This window comes from Humulus lupulus, chromosome 3 (genome assembly GCF_963169125.1).
Source record: "Humulus lupulus chromosome 3, drHumLupu1.1, whole genome shotgun sequence".
NCBI lineage: Eukaryota > Viridiplantae > Streptophyta > Magnoliopsida > Rosales > Cannabaceae > Humulus > Humulus lupulus.
In genome coordinates, this window is record NC_084795.1 from 238163616 (window position 1) to 238181745 (window position 18130).

Genomic DNA, 18130 nt, shown 5'->3' on the forward strand with positions numbered 1-18130 from the left:
AGAAGTGACTTCAAATATCATTATGCATGTTTCATAAATACAAATCATAAGCATTCCACACAAAATACTAGCATGTTCAATACATAAAATAGCTCCCACTGAACTCAGTAATCTAGGCCCCTAGTAATCCCATACAGGTAATGTGTTCTGCAAACACACATATAGGTAAGCCTTTTGTAAGTGGATCTGCCAACATGCTAGCGGTAGGCGTGTACTCAATGGTAATGAGGGATTCAGCAACTTTCTCTTTAACGAAATAGTACTTAATATCAATATGCTTTGAGCGAGAAGTACTTCGAGTGTTCTTAGAGAAAGCTACAGCTGCAGAATTGTCACAGTACAATTTCAGCAGCCTCGGAATGGAGTCTACAATACCCAATGCTGAAATGAAATTCCGCAACCATATTGCTTGACAAGTGGCCTCATAACATGCCATGTACTCTGCCTCCATCGTAGAGGAAGCTGTGAGAGTCTGCTTGACACTTTTCCATGAAACAGCTCCTCCAACCATCATATAGAAGTAGCCTGAAGTGGACTTTTTATCATCTACGCATCCTGCATAATCGGCATCACTGAACCCAACTATATCAAGAGTGTCAGCTCGCCGGTAAGTCAACATATGATCCTTGGTACCCTGAAGATACCTCATGACCTTCTTAGCCGCTTTCCAGTGACTAAGTCCAGGATCACTCAAGTATCTACCCAACATACCAACAACAAAAGCAATATCTGGGCGTGTGCATACTTGAGCATACATCAAGCTGCCTACAAGCGACGCATAAGGAATAATCTTCATTTCATCTCTCTCTTTATCATTTTGTGGACATTGGGCCTTTGAGAACTTATCACCCTTCACTATCGGTGCCTTCCCAGGAGAACATGCATGCATATTGAATCTTTTCAAGATCCGATCAATGTAAGTCTTTTGAGACAAACGAAGAATACCATTAGTCCTATCTCGAAGAATCTGAATCCCAAGCACATAGGAAGCCTCACCAATATCCTTCATATCAAAATGGGTAAACAAAAGTTGTTTTGTCTCAGACAACAAATCAGAATTATTAGATGCAAGAAGGATGTCGTCAACATACAATACTAGAAAAATAAAGCTGCTCCCACTGACCTTCATGTATATACATTGATCTACTACATTCTCCTTGAAGCCATTTGCAGTGACAATCATATCGAACTTGAGATACCACTGCCTTGATGCTTGTTTAAGCCCATAGATAGACTTTTTGAGCTTGCAAACCATGTGTTCTTTGCCAGACTTCTCAAAACCAATAGGTTGAGTCATGTAAACATCTTCAAATAAATCTCCATTCAAGAAGGCAGTCCTCACATCCAATTGATTGAGTTCTAGATCAAAATGAGCAACTATAGCCATAATGATTTGCAACGAATCTTTGGTGGAAACAGGTGAAAATGTTTCTTTGAAATCAATACCTTCTCTCTGGCTATAGCCTTTAGCCACAAGCCTAGCCTTATACCTTTCCACTTGCCCATTCGAGTCACGTTTGATCTTATACACCCATTTGCATCCAATGGGTCTGCAACCTTTGGGTAATTCAACCAACTCCCAAACTTCATTTTGTGACATAGAATTCAACTCATCTTTCATTGCATCCATCCACAATACAGATTGAGGGCTATTCATAGCTTCTTGATAGGTAACTGGCTCAAAAGTGTCTCCCACATCAAACTCATGTTCCTGTAAATAGACAAGGTAGTCATTAGGAATAGCAGACCTGCGGGTTCTCTGTGATCTTCTCACCATAGCTTCATCATCCCCAATATCAAGATTTTCACCTTGTTCTTGATTTTGAGGTTCATCATGAGTTTCTACCGGAATCTGTTCAATCACAGGGTCATCAATAGGAGCGGAAGCGACAGGTACAGGGACAAAATGTGTTCTTCCCTGAAAACAATTTCTCTTGACCCTTGACTTGAACCAAATTCATCCTCAAAATAGACAGCCCTATCTGATTCTATAACCCTGGTGGTCTGAGATGGGCAATAAAATCTGGAACCCCTTGATCCAATGGTGCAGCCCACAAAATAGCCACTAATGGTCTTCGGATCAAGTTTCTTAGACTGTGGATTATAGGGCCTCACTTCTGCTTTGCAACCCCAAACATGAAAATGACGCAAGCTTGGTTTCTTACTTGACCATAGCTCATAAGGCGTCTTTGGGACAGACTTGCTGGGCACTTGATCCAAGATATAAGCTGTAGTCTTTAATGCCTCACCCCATAAAAACTCTGGCAAACTAGAATGAATCAACATACATCGCACCATGTCAAGAAGAGTGCGATTTCTCCTTTCAGCAATTCCATTCTGTTGGGGTGTTCCTGGCATTGTATATCTTGCATCAATGCCACATTCCTGTAAGTACCTAGCGAAAGGCCCGGGGTTCCTTCCACTTTCATCATAACGTCCATAATACTCTCCACCTCTATCAGAATTAACTGCCTTGATCTTCTTCCCCTTTTGAAGCTCAACTTTCGTCTTAAAAATCTTAAACGCATCTAAAGATTCAGATTTTTCATGAATGAGCTCAACATGGCCATACCGGGAAAAGTCATCAATGAAGGTGATAAAGTATTTATAACCACCCATAGCAGGCGGAACAAAAGGCCCACAAATATCAGTATGGATCAACTCCAACAATCGTGTGCACCTATCTGTTTTACTTTTTCTAACCTTGGCCGTTAACTTTCCTTTAATACAATCAACACAGGCAGTAAAATTTGAAAAATCTAGATCTTGAAGAACCCCATCTTTCACCAACCTTTGCATTCTATCTTTAGAGATATGGCCTAAACGTTTGTGCCACAACATAGAAGATTTTAAATCTAACCTTGCACGTTTAGAACCAACAACAGTATTAAGAGAAGTAGAAACAATAGGAGTAACATCATGCAAAACAAGTTTATATAAGTTTCCACATAAAATTCCATTGCCAACCAAAAGAGAGTCACGATACAAATTAAGTTTTCCAGTTCCAAAATGAAGACTGTAACCCAGTCTATCCAGAAATCAAATTCCTCCTAATACAGGGCATGTAAGCAACATCCTGTAATTCCAAGAAGTGTCCTGTATTCAATTGTAATCTGACTGTCCCCAAAAATTCAACTTTGACTTTTGTATCGTCTCCCATGTACACATGCTGCTCCAAACTACTCGGTCTTCTTCGACTTGTCACTGCCTGCAAGGAATTTGTAACATGAATTGTGGCTCCAGTATCTAACCACCAAGAGTTTGAGGACACATCAATAATATTAGACTCTAAACAAACCATCACATGATAATTACCTTTCTTTTCTACCTGAGCTTTGAGCTTTCGACAATCAGCTTTCTTTTGCCCAAATTTTTTACAAAAGTTGCATTTTCCCTTGAAAAACTCATTCTTATGACCAGTAGAAGATGAGACTGACTGTCCACTCCCTTTAGAACTAATTGTTTTCTTCTTATGATGCTTTTGGTCACTAGAGTTACTAGGAGTGAACTTTCTCTTGTGAGAATTATTGGGATTTGTCACCATGGAGATACTTCTTGCCCTTCCCTTTCTCATGTCCTCCTCTTCCTTGGCAAGAATAGCAGACATCTCCCCAACAGTCCATTGCTCCTTCTGAGCATTGTAGCTCGATCTGATTGAATCAAACTGAGATGGAATGTTCTCCATCACCAACCATACCATGTAATCCTCACCAAGGTCCATATCCATGGCCTTAAGTTTATGATAGTGGCCCATGAGCTTGTCAATGTGAGCCCTAATGTCACCTAAACCATCATAAATAGTGTGATGTAGCATGTTCAAGTGTTCATTCTTCTCATTCTTTGAGAATTTCTTATACTTTTCCTTAATGGCAGTAAGAAAATCCTGTGCATTTTCAGACTTGGGAATACTATCACGAATGGATTCGTCCATGTGATATCTCATAAGCATCAAGCAACAACGATTGGAGTGTTCCCAGTCCTCGTAAAATTTCTTATCCTTCTTAGTAGCATCATCAGCAGGCTTAGATGGGTCATCAATTCTCAAGGCCAAGTCCATTTTCATGAAGGTCAAGTTCATCGTGATATTTTCAATCCACTGCTTGTGGTTGGTTGCATTAAGTGTCAAGACGGCAGAGAATCTCGGAATGCTTACAACTGAATGAGAAACAAGAGCAATAACTATTAAATACATGTTATGATAAATCATGTCATTTGTGCTCTTTTCTCATCAATATATGATCGCAAAATAACAAATGATCATCATGTATGCTAGAGTTCTTAGACAAACACACAAAAAAGAACTCATACACAGGTAAGAACAATCTATCAAACATTATAATCAAATACATTAATTTACTATCGAAAGGATAGATAAATTGTGATTCATAATGTTTAATAAACTTTCTTCACCATATTAAGCATCCTTGCCAAGAAATTATTATCGATAGGATAATTAATTACTTATACGGAGCTTAATGTGATTTTGGAGGAAGATACAAATTTTAAATAAATTAATATTTAAATGTTCCTTATCACCAAACAATTTTTCATGCTTAATCTTACGATAGGTAAGAAAAATAAGCACTAATTGTTGAAATAAATAAATAAGTATAAATTTATACCACAATAAAAAATTAATTACTAAAATTATGAATAAAATTCATGAATTAATATTGTGCATAAAAAACAAGATGGGGAAATGATAGAATGCTAAAAATGGAATAAAATAGTGAAAATTGGCCCAAAAAAGAGCCTTGCACACGCCCCCATGCGCACTCCTTTTTTTTTTTTAGTGTCCGTACGACATGTCGTTTACCAAAAACGACATGTCGTTCCGGGCGAACGACGTGCAGCAGGGAGGAACGACGCGTCGTTTGGCGCTGAACGGAGGCTGAGCCTTCTGTGCGAACGACATGTCATTTTTTGCCTGACAGAGGCAAAACAACATGTCGTTTTTCATCGCCCCTGTCACCCAAATTGACCTGTGGGTCTGCTTCTCGGGTTTACGCGACCCGGTTCGTGACCTGGTCGGATAGGCCATCTCCGGCCACCAAATCCGACTCCGTTTGAGGGGTTGTGTTCCATTTTTAACCCTCTATCAATCTCCAACATCCATTTAACTCAAAAAAACACAAAATAATGGCAAAAAAATATGAACCCGAAATGGGTTTTCCTCCATTAACGCGTTTCAAGAAAGCTTGGTATTTAATAGTAATGGCATAGAAAACAATCATCCCAAAATAAAGATAAACCCATCCAAAAAACATAAATCTAATGTGATCATGATTTCGAAAATTTTGTGAAAAAATCAGATTTTGAAAGAATGAGTTTTTTGTCTAAAATCAAGCCCTAAAACTCAAATAACCTGGCTCTGATACCAATTGATAAATTGTAAACAATATTATGAGCATTAAATCCATAAATCAGATTCAAAACAACATTATATGCTCATACAACAATCCAAGAACACATTTTATTTAGAGCATTGATTTAAAATCTAGAGAGCATACCTCCCATATTTTATTCATCAAATTCACCAAATGACATTGCGAGTTACATTAGAAACTAAAAATGACTATGTCTTTTTCTATTCTTATTTTATTTATTCTATTATTAATTTCTTTTTAAATATTAATTTCTATAAAATAGTATAAATTAACTTCAAATAAATATTTTCAACATACAAATACATCTCATTAATTTAAAGAAAATATTAATTTAAACTTAATTTGTTTTGACACTTAAGTTGAATAAATATGCATTTATTTTTACCACTAAACACACAACAATAATTCAAATAATTAAATTACAACATATTACAATATAATAACCATAAAAACATATAAAAAAACTAGAAAACTACAAAAAGACTAATAAATTAAAAATTACATAAAAACTTAATAAGTTAATTAAAAACTCAAGAACTAAGCAATAATTAGCATATAAAATATGGTAAAATAACTCTATTTTGTAGAGTTATCACACCCCCAAACTTAAAGTTTTGCTAGTCCTTAAGCAAAAGAAAAATTAAAATACACATATTATTATTTTTATTGGTGATATAAAAATGATTTTCTCAAAAATTGCACAATGAAAATAAATCTCAGAAATTGTTATGAATAAAAGTTAAGCTTATGTAATTAATTAAATTGTCAATTTTGCTTTTAGAAAATAGGTTTTCAGTAAAATTATTTTTCACTTAAACTTATAGGAAATAAGAGTGCTTATGAAAAATGTAATTTTTGTTACAAGCAAAATTGACCCTATAATTAAAAACAAAGCTTAAAAATTATTCATATTTTTAAGAGGATTAATTTCAAACTCAATCAGAATTTTTATCATTGAAAATGAAAAATATTACCAAATTTTTTTTTTTTTTGAATTTTTATGAAAATGAACAAATAAAACAAAAAATTAACCAAACAACAACATATAATTTTTTTTTTTTCAAACAGACATAAATAACATAAATAAAACACAATAAAACTCGATACCCCCAAACTTAATTTAAGCATTGTCCTCAATGTGTCAAAATATAAATATAAATTAAAATTGACAAGAGTGTAAAGTTTAGAATGGTCGTACCTCGATATTGTGCATTGCGAAGAAAGAACAAGATAGTACTAACAAAAATTAAATCACACAGAAAACAACAATACAAATAAAACACAAGTTATCACGGTCACATAGGAATCAAAGAGCATGGTAAACAGGGTCCTCAAGGAGTATCTCATCCACTTCATCAATTTTTAATTCTAAAAATGGTTTTAATTTTTGTCCATTAACTTTAAATATATCACCATTTTTAGGATTTTCAATTTCAATAGCTCCATGTGGAAAAACAATACGAACAATGTAAGGACCGGACCACCTAGAGCGTAACTTGCCCGGGAATAAATGCAAACGAGAGTTGTATAAAAGGACTTTCTGACCTGGATAAAAATCTTTTCTCAAAATATTTTTGTCATGGTAAAATTTCATGCGATCCTTATACTTTTTTGAATAGTCATAAGCATCATTCCTAATTTCGTCTAGTTCATTTAGTTGAAGCTTTCGTTTCTCACCTGCTTTGTCTAAAGAAAAGTTTAACTGCTTAATTGCCCAAAAGGCTCTATGTTCTAACTCAACAGGTAAGTGGCACGCCTTCCCATACACAAGTCTGTAGGGTGACATGCCAATGGGTGTTTTGTACGCGGTACGATACGCCCATAATGCATCAGTGAGTCTTAAGGACCAATCTTTCCTAGTTGGATTCACAGTTTTTTCTAAAATGTGCTTAACTTCCCTATTAGACACTTCAACTTGACCACTAGTTTGTGGGTGATATGGTGTTGAGACTTTATGCGTAATGCCATATTGTTTCATCAAATGTTCAAATGGCCTATTACAAAAGTGTGTACCGTTATCACTAATGATAGCACGCGGTGAACCAAAACGGGAAAATATATTTTCTTTTAAAAAGCGAAGCACAACTTTGTGGTCATTAGTGTGGCATGCAATAGCTTCAACTCATTTAGACACATAATCAACTCCAACAAGAATATAAAGATTACCAAAAGAGTTAGGAAATGGTCCCATAAAATCAATGCCCCAAACATCAAATATGTCAATAATAAGAATAGGATTTAAAGGCATCATATTTCTTTTAGTTAAACTTTCTAAATTTTGGCAACGTTCACAAGCTTTACAATAAACATATGTATCATGAAAGATAGTAGGCCAATAAAAACCACATTGTAAAACTTTAGCAGCTGTTTTCTTACCACTAAAATGTCCTCCACATGCATGATCATGACAAAAAGATATGATTTTAGATTGATCACCGTTTGGAATGCATCTTCTAATTATTTGATCAGGGCAGTATTTAAACAAGTAAGGATCATCCCAAATAAAGTTTTTCACCTCAGAATAAAATTTAGATTTATCATGCTTAGACCAATGAGATGGTATTTCTTTAGTGACCAAATAATTAACAATATCAGCATACCAAGATAATGAAGAAATATGCATTATTTGTTCATCAGGAAAAGTTTCAGTGATAGGAGTGGAATCATGTATAGTTTCAACAACTAGTCTAGATAAATGATCAGCAACAACATTTTCAGATCCTTTTTTATCACGTATTTCTAAGTCGAATTCTTGTAAAAGCAGGATCCAACGGATCAAACGAGACTTAGCATCTTTTTTCGATAAGAGATATTTTAATGCAGCATGATCAGAATAAACAATAATTTTAGATCCTAACAAATAAGATCTAAATTTCTCCAATGCAAAAACAACAGCAAGCAATTCTTTTTCGGTTGTGGAATAATTTAATTAAGCATCATTTAAAGTTTTGCTAGCATAGTAAATTACATGAGGTATTTTTTCAAGTCTTTGTCCTAAGACAGCACCTATAGCATAATCAGAAGCATCACACATTATTTCAAAAGGTATTTTCCAATCAGGAGGTCGAATAATGGGTGCAGTAGTCAACAAATTTTTTAATTTTTCAAAGGCAACATGGCAATTATTATCAAAGACAAAAGCATTTTCTTTTCCAAGTAAATGGCATAAAGGCCGAGAAATTTTGCTAAAGTCTTTTATAAATCTTCTATAAAAACCGGCATGGCCTAAGAATGATCTAATTTCTTTCACAGTTTTAGGTGGGGGAAGTTTTGAAATAAGGTCAACTTTAGCTTTATCAACTTCTATTCCATCAGATGAGATTACATGACCTAAAACAATTCCTTTTTTAACCATAAAATGACATTTTTTCCAGTTAAGCACAAGGTTTTTCTCTTTGCAACGAATTAAAACAAGTGAAAGATGGTGCAAACATTCATCAAAAGAGGAACCAAACACAGAAAAATCATCCATAAATACTTCAAGAAACCTTTCAACCATGTCAGAAAAAATCGAAATCATACACCTTTGAAAAGTCACAGGTGCGCTGCATAATCCAAAAGGCATGCGACGATAGGCAAAAGTCCCAAAAGGGCATGTAAAAGTAGTCTTTTCTTGATCTTCTGGGGCAATGGGGATTTGGTTATATCCCGAATACCCATCAAGAAAACAATAATATGCATGGCCAGCTAATCGTTCAAGCATTTGATCAATAAAAGGTAATGGAAAATGATCTTTTCTAGTAACATTATTCAACTTTCTATAATCTATGCACACTCTCCACCCCGTTTGTACTCTAGTAGGGATTAATTCATTTTTCTCATTTTTAACAACTGTGATCCCAGACTTCTTAGGCACAACTTGAACTGGACTAACCCATTGACTATCAGAAATAGGATAAATGATACCTACGTCTAACAATTTTATGACCTCTTCTCTAACTACTTCTTTCATATTTGGATTTAACCTTCTTTGACATTCCCGAGAGGTTTTAGCATTTTCTTCTAGATGGATTCTATGCATACATATGGATGGGCTAATTCCTTTAATGTCTCCAATGGTCCAACCTATGGCTTCTTTATGTTTTCTAAGGACATCTAACAATTTACCTTCTTGTTCTTTGTCTAAAGCAGATGCTATGATAACAGGTAAAGTTTCAGATTCTCCTAGAAAAGCATATTTTAAATTTTCTGGTAAATGTTTAAGGTCTAACTTTGGAGACTCGGAAATTGATTGAACATGGTCTAAGGGTGAAAAATGTTCAACTTTGGTTTCATTTAAGGGTATAGGCTCTACCAAAGAATTCACATCATCATTAGAGTCATCAACATGCAAGTTCATACCAAAGTATTTTTCACAAAAATCAAGTAAGTCATTTCCATCATCTTCACATATGCTATCTATCATGTTAACTTCATGTATTTCCTCACACTCAACAGATTTAGCAACATTAAAAACATTCAATTCAACAGTCATACTTCCAAAAGATAATTTCAAAACACCATTACGACAATTTATGATTGCATTAGATGTAGCTAAGAATGGTCTACCTAAAATGATAGGAATTTGAGCATGCATATTTTCCACAGGTTGAGTATCAAGAACAATGAAGTCAACAGGAAAATAAAATTTATCAACTTTTATCAAAACATCCTCTATAATGCCTCTAGGAATTTTCACAGAACGATCGGCTAATTGAAGAGTTATAGAGGTAGGTTTTAGCTCACCAAGACCAAGTTGCTTATAAACAGAATAAGGCAATAAATTCACACCAGCACCCAAATCAAGTAAAGCTTTGTTAATAAAATGATCACCAATAATGCATGAAATTGTGGGACACCCAGGATCTTTATATTTAACAAGACTCTTATATTGAATAATGGAACTAGCTTGTTCAGTTAAAAACGCCTTTTTGGGAACATTAGTGTTTCTCTTAACAGTACAAAGATCCTTTAAAAATTTGGAGTAGGCAGGAATTTGTTTAATGGCATCTAAGAAAGGGATGTTGATACTAACTTGTTTAAAAACTTCTAAGATGTCATTATATTGGCCGCCTTTTTTAATTGGAAGCAATCTTTGTGGGAATGGGGCTTTTGGAATGAAAGGATGGATTGGAATTTCTTTGTTTGATGAGTCATTGAGATTAGAACTAGAAGGCTGACTCTTTTCTTTTTCTTTTTCGTTTTCAACCTCGGGTATGTAATCGGGTTTGACAATTTTCTTTCCAGACCTAAGAGTTGAAATTGATTTGACTTCTCCATTATGACTAGACTTTCCTATCTCATATTGACCTTTTGGATTAGGGATAGGTTGACTAGGGAATGTTCCTTTTTCTCTATCAGCTAAAGCAGTGGCGAGTTGTCCTACTTGTGTCTCGAGTTTGGTAATAGATTGAGATTGATTTTGTAGGATTTGTTGGGTGGATTGCATGAATTGTTGTAAAGTATCTTCTAAGGAAGGTTTTCTTTGTTGCGGATATGATTGATTTTGTGGGGCATGAGCTTGGTTTTGTGTGTTGTATTGGTGCCCTTGATTCATTTGGGGTTGGTTTTGTCTCCATGAAAAGTTCGGATGGTTTCTCCAATTTGGATTGTAGGTGGACGAAAATGGGCTATCATTTGGTTTCCCATAAGAATGAAGAGCATTGGCCTCCTCAGAAAAGGCTTCTTGGTAGGAAGGGCATGATTGGGCATTATGGCAAGGACTAGAACATATAGAACAAACATCTTTTCTAGGTTGAATTGGAGAGTTTATAGTTTGGCTTATGGCTAAAGCTTCTACTTTTCTCGCTAATTTGTCTAAGGATGTTCTTAAGTCTAATTCTTCTTTTACTTCATACCTTCCTCCTCTTTTTGGTGAATTAGTTGACCTAGACCTAGGATCAAAATAATTCCATTGTTGTGAATTGACAGATAAATCTTCAAGGGCGTCCCACGCCTCTTGTCCTTGAAATTTTAAAAATTTTCCAGTATGCATAGATTGAATCATTTGACGATTAGAGGGAGTCAAACCATCATAAAAATATTTTACAAGTCTCTATTTTTCAAAACCATGATGAGGACATTTTAATAATAAATCTTTAAATCTTTCCCAACATTCATAAAACTCTTCATTATCTTTTTGAAAAAACTCGGAGATTTCTCTCCTTAAACTATCAGTTTTAGACATAGGAAAAAATTTCAGTAAGAATTTATTATAAAGTTGATCCCATGTGGTTATAGACCCCGTGGGAAGGGAATTTAACCAAGCTTTTGATTTGTCTTTTAATGAAAAAGGGAACAATCTTAGTTTGACCGACTCATCAGAAATTTTTTGAAATTTAAATGTTGAGCAAATTTCTAAGAAATCTTTGACATGCATGTAAGGATCCTCTCTATCTAACCCATAAAAAGATGGCAATAATTGAATGATTGCGGGTTTAAGCTCAAAATGAGTAGCAGAAGTAGTACGTAAAACAATGCATGAAGGAGCATTAGATGAAATAGGTGCAAAATATTCAAGCAAAGTTTTTTCAGGCACAGCATTTTCATCAACAATATTAGCAATAGGTTCCATGATGCTCAAATTTTTACTAACACTTTCAATTTCAAATAAAGATAAACGTCTTTTTACTAATCGTTTTTTAGAATTACGTTCCCAATGATGCATACAATTTTCACAAACAAGGCAACAAGGATAATCTCAAACAAGCAATTTTCTGATGTGGAAGATCAGTTAAAACCGCAACCACAGAGCATACTTAGAATTTTTAGAGATTTCACAACAATATAATTCTTATGGTTTACTTGTCCCCAGGCCTATTTGATTCCACTTACTCGCACACTACTAACAACTCCCCGAGGTTAATTAGTAGAGGCGGATTGGGAATTTTGTTCAAATTTCCTTTAAGCAAAAATTGCTTATGGTGAAAGGACAAGATTTAGGTTTTTTTTTTTTTTTTTTCAAGTATTTTTCACAATATTACACTAAAATATTATAGAAGACAAAGAAAAATAAGGCAAAAATTAAATAAGACTAAAATTTAAGCAAGAGTAGGGAGGCATAGCATGCCATCAACCATAGCAAAATTAAGGTAAAAATTAGGAGGCACAAGTGCCATCAACTAAAACATAAGATAGAAGACTAGGAGGCAAAATTGCCATCAACTAGCTAGGAGGCAAAATTGCCATCAACTAGTAATTTGCGGAAATTAAATAAAAATGAAATTACAACAAAATAAATAAAGAAAATTACAACAAATGTTAGGAGGCACAAGTGCCGTCAACTAACAAAGATATAAAAGAAATAAAATTACAACAAAATTATAACAAAACTAGGAGGCACAAGTGCCATCGACTATAAAAATTAAAAGGATAGATAGGAGGCACAAGTGCCGTCAACTAAAAAAAACAATAAATATAGAAATATAAGTATATATTTTTTATATGGGTGGTTGAACCGTCCCAAATTTTCTTTTTATCTTTTTTTTAGTTTTTTTTTTTTAAGTGCAAAAATTAAAATAACTAGTAGAAGAATTTACTAACCTTGAGATAATTTTCGTTTCTTTTCTCTTGCAACTCCCCGGCAACGGCGCCAAAAACTTGATGGACCCAAAACGGGTATGTTTAAAAATTTATATATCGCAAGCGCACGAATCGTCCATATAGAATAGTGATCGTGTAAGCAAGGATGTCGAACCCAAAGGAGTTGTCTAAAATCGAAAATGAAACTATTTTAAATCAAAAGTAATAAATTCTAACCTAGTTCCAAAGATTGATGAGTTTTAATATTATGAACATAAAATAAAAGATTGACAAATAAAGCTATTTAAGAGAATGAAAATGAACCAATAATGATTTGACAATAAGTGTTGAAAGAAAAGATTATTAAGATACTAGAATCCACAAAATGTAAGTTTAATAATATTTATTAGCATATTGATTCCCAAGTTTTAGTGATAGTTAAAATAATTTAAACTATCATTTTCCAAAAATATTTATAATTTTAAACACAAATTTCTTATAAAAAGATAGGATTTTTCTTCACTTTTCAAAATTATAATTTCAAAGCATTTAGTATAAATCAATCTAATGAAATAACAAATAAATCAATGAACATTATTTATAAGGCAAAACATAATAATTTTGTTCTAAGCATGGATGTGTACAATTTAATGACACATCTTACACAAAGAATATTATGTTTATGCACTAATGAAGAACAAAGTGTAAATATGTTCTAACAATCTAAAATACAAGATATTGAAGATGAAAGAAATATATGTAGAAGAAAAATCCATAAACTTTGTTGTATTACAAGGGAAATCAACATACAACATAAATATTACCTAGTTACAAGTTGCTTCATCATGATCTTAATAATCTTATGAAAAAGATTAGAAGCACATAACTAGAGTAGAAATTACAAAATAAATGACATACATACTTGCAAAATGCTCTTGAAAAACCCAAATGGAAGAGAGAATGGTAGAGAGAAAATGAGAGAAAAAGATGGTAACCAAAACATTAAGCACCCCAAAATGGTCTTCAAAACTCTTATTTATAGCCAAAATGAGATTATTAAACTAATCAATTTAAATTAAGTAAATTGATTAAATTAATAATAATATGGTAAATAGAGGTAAATTGTAGGAGTGATGATGATTTTGGGGTAAAAAGTGTGTAGAAAATGGGTAAAAAGTTGGCCATTTTGTCATAGGGGACAAAATGTAAAATGATGGGCTCAAGATGTGTTATATGGCAGCAAGAGGCGGCTGGGGCGTTTTGGGCCCTGCTGGGCGAGCTGGGTATCTGGGCCGGTTGACAGGCCCACGGTGGCTTGTTGGCTAGCTGAAGGAATGAAGCTTGCTTGGGCCCGTACGGACGGTGTGGAGAGCTGATGAGGGTGAAGGTTGATGGTCATGCAGGCTGAGGAGAAGACTTGGTGGGCAGCTGGCAAGTGATCCGGTTTTGTGCTGGGCGTACGGCTGGCGTGGAGATGGCTGATGGCTGCTTGGAGGAGAGGCTTGAAGGCTGAAGAAGGCCAACGGGCCTGGGCCGTGGGGCTGAATGGAGTATATGGCCTTGTGCCAATTTCTTTGCCTTCTTTTGACAAATGCCACTTCCATCATTGATTTCCTTTAAATAAAAATGCAAAAATGCAAATTAATTTCTATAAAATAGTATAAATTAACTTCAAATAAATATTTTCAACATACAAATACATCTCATTAATTTAAAGAAAATATTAATTTAAACTTAATTTGTTTTGACACTTAAGTTGAATAAATATGCATTTATTTTTACCACTAAACACACAACAATAATTCAAATAATTAAATTACAATATATTACAATATAATAACCATAAAAACATATAAAAAACTAGAAAACTACAAAAAGACTAATAAATTAAAAATTACATAAAAACTTAATAAGTTAATTAAAAACTCAAGAACTAAGCAATAATTAGCATATAAAATATGGTAAAATAACTCTATTTTGTAGAGTTATCACATACCTCCTATATTTTATTCATCAAATTCACCAAATGACATTGCGAGTTACATTAGAAACTAAAAATGACTCTATGTCTTTTTCTATTCTTATTTTATTTATTCTATTATTAATTTCTTTTTAAATATTATTGTAATTTATATATATGTCATGTAACCATGTAAATATATATCTATGTCAATGTTATGTTTAGATGTCATATATGTATATATTATTGATATAAATATTTATACATACTATAAAACTGTAATTCATTCTATTATATATTAAAAAAAAGTAAATTGGTTTTTATTAAAATTATAGACAATGTTTTGTTCTAATTTTTTAATATATTTATATCATACATTATATTAAACATATTTTATTTATTTTTATGATATTATTTATTTATTAAAAATTTATATGATAATTAAAAAATAATAAAAATAAATACATATTTAAATAAACATGTTTACAATTTTAAAACTAAACAAATGTGCATTGCATATTATTTTTATATAGTATATATATAAATATAAGAAAAATACATAAATATGACCAGACTTTTTCATATGAAATATCTCTAGCATGATTCAAGAAGCCAATTCAAATATGTGCCCCGTCACTAGTCTTTTTGACTCAAATATAATTAGCAGGATTAGTTCAACTAAACCTTGGTTTTTGTTTTTCTCTTCTTCTTATAATTGTTTAATTATTGTTGTTAAATCAAAGTGTTAGACTCTGACTAATATCAAATGACTTGGTTTAGTCTTACGTTTAATTTCACTTTCTTATGATGAATTAGGTTAGGTCACACCCATTAATTTACTCATAATTACATAAGCGCGCGCGCACACATATATATGCAATCTAGTTTCAGGATTATATAAGACAAATAATAATAGTAGAAGCACTCATAAATTATGCCAACATATTATAGGTAGATATGTAATTAATTTAAACTATACAAATTTATTAAAATGGTATTATTTTGGGGATAGATTTAAAAATGTAATAAAACCACATTTCAGTAACTTTAATATTAATGTTACATTAACATTACTAAGAGTAAAAATGAATGTATTATAGTTAAGCATGTAATTATGTTTCTTTAAATTTAAAATATTAACCAAATATATAAATGTTGTAAAAACAAATTGTAATTGTCAAGATCAATATATTTGAAGTTACCATGTTCCAATTGAGAGAGTTCAATCATAATATAGGCGCGTGTATATTTTTATTTGATAAAAAATACTTTGTTTATGCTAAAATTTATATAAAAAAAGTTTTGCTGAGTGTAAGATATTTTTATAATGTTTCTTAATGACCATAAGCATTTATAGTGCTTACATAAATATTAAAATTTAATTGTAAATTATATACTTTGGTTATTGATGAACTATTCATTCATTTTCTATGTTGACTGTCTTTTTCGCTATTAACCTAATATAAGAACTCGAAAGAAATCAGAAGAAAATAACATAGATGTTTTATGTGGTTCAGGCTATAAAAGAGCCATAGTCCACAAGTATTTGATATTAGTGAGTTTGAAGCTTGTTTGAGCCCGCTTCAATGGAGTTTCAGATAGCGTATATATTGCTCTGAATTTACAATGCTTAACTAGCCAAAATTCTGAGCTCTTTCCAAGGAAATATTTGAGCCATATTTATAGAGGTCTGGGTCATTAATGACCTTAATCAATATTTAATACACATTCTCCTATCATTTGGGGAGTAAATTGCTAATTAACTACATATGGATGCACTAAAAACGACCGTGGGCCCAGGCAGATCGCATGGGGCCCATTTGCAAAAAGCTGCCCACCAACTTCATGGGGAACAGATATCTGACTATGTCAGGATACGGTGCACGTTCGCTCATGTCAGACGGCATTGTGGGAAATGATAATTGTCGAGGGTACGAACTCAACACCACTAATCGAAGCTTGCCAAAAGTTGTCGGATGATCTTCTGGTGGGCCATAGCTGCGGCGACTGACACCTGGCAACTACTCTGGGTCCGAGGACAAGAATCCTAGACCTGGGGGATTGGCGAATGAAGAGAGTGAGGACCATCTAAATGGTCCTCGGGGTGTGACCTTACTTAGAGACATTTGCGTTTTGGAGACGGGTCACGAGACGTGGCCTTGCTCGGAGACATCTGTGCCTCGAGGACAGACCTCGGGGCGTGGCCTCACTTGGAAACATCCACGCCTTGGAGATGGGTCATGGGACGTGGCCTTGCTTGGAGACATCTGTGCCTCGAGGATAGACCTTGGTACGAAACCTCACTAGCGCTCGAGGAGCTTAATTATTCCTCTAATGAATGCCACGTGTCTTCTGGTGAAAACACATACAACATTCCCCATACTAGATGTATAAATTAGTTCTAAATTTCTTTTAAATAAAAATAGCTATACTTCTAAATAAATTTTTTCTCAAATTAATTTTTTGAATTTATAATTTTCAAAATGTTGCAAAAAGAAATATATATATATATATATATAAATAGATATACTTCTAACTAAAAGTTTTCCCAAATTACTTTTTTCAATTTATAATTTTCATAGGGAAATTTCAGTTTTTATGCTTGATAAATGCTACTATTTTAAAAAAAAAAATACTAGGCATATTAAAGATTTCAAAATAATGCTACTTTTTGACATTTTACCCAAAATACCCTTACAATTTCTTCCCTCACTATTCACTTCTCATTTCTCTCTTCTCTCTTCGCTCTCTCTCTCTTAGTTTACTCTCTCTCACTTCACAGCACCACCGACACCACCACCACACTAAATACTGTATTTCGAACCGATCTGGGCATGGTTTTTTGGTTTTTTTGCAATTTTTTTAAGATATGAAACTCTGAAATCTGTAGAAAATCGACCTGGCTCGATGATGGTTCAATGCCAGCTTGATGGGACCTTCAAAATCATGATTTTTCATGAATAAATTACTTTGCTCGATGGTGGCTCAATGCAATTCTTACAAGAGATATAATTTTTCATTAAGGTGTTCGTTTAGGGTATTTTTTTTTATTTTGAGTATTTTTTCAAGATCTACACGTTTGACATATCCATACGCACATTTGTGAAGTGTAACACTTGTAAAAAAATACAAAAGTGTAAACATACCTCATGTTTAAGACATCTTTTGGTATATTTTCAAGTTTTAAACTTCCCAAATGTGCAGATAAGCATGTCAAATGTGTAGAGCTTAAAAAAAATACCCAAAATAAAAAAAACAAATCACCCCAAACGGACATCCGAGT

General features: G+C 33.3%; 1 non-coding gene across 1 annotated transcript; it reads left to right on the top strand.

Annotated features, from left to right (window-relative positions):
* The first annotated feature begins 11431 nt into the window (after nucleotides 1-11431).
* LOC133827942 (small nucleolar RNA R71) lies at nucleotides 11432-11538 on the top strand. The gene has a single exon (XR_009890591.1). It is a non-coding gene; the product is annotated as a small nucleolar RNA R71 (small nucleolar RNA).
* The last annotated feature ends 6592 nt before the right edge of the window (nucleotides 11539-18130 follow it).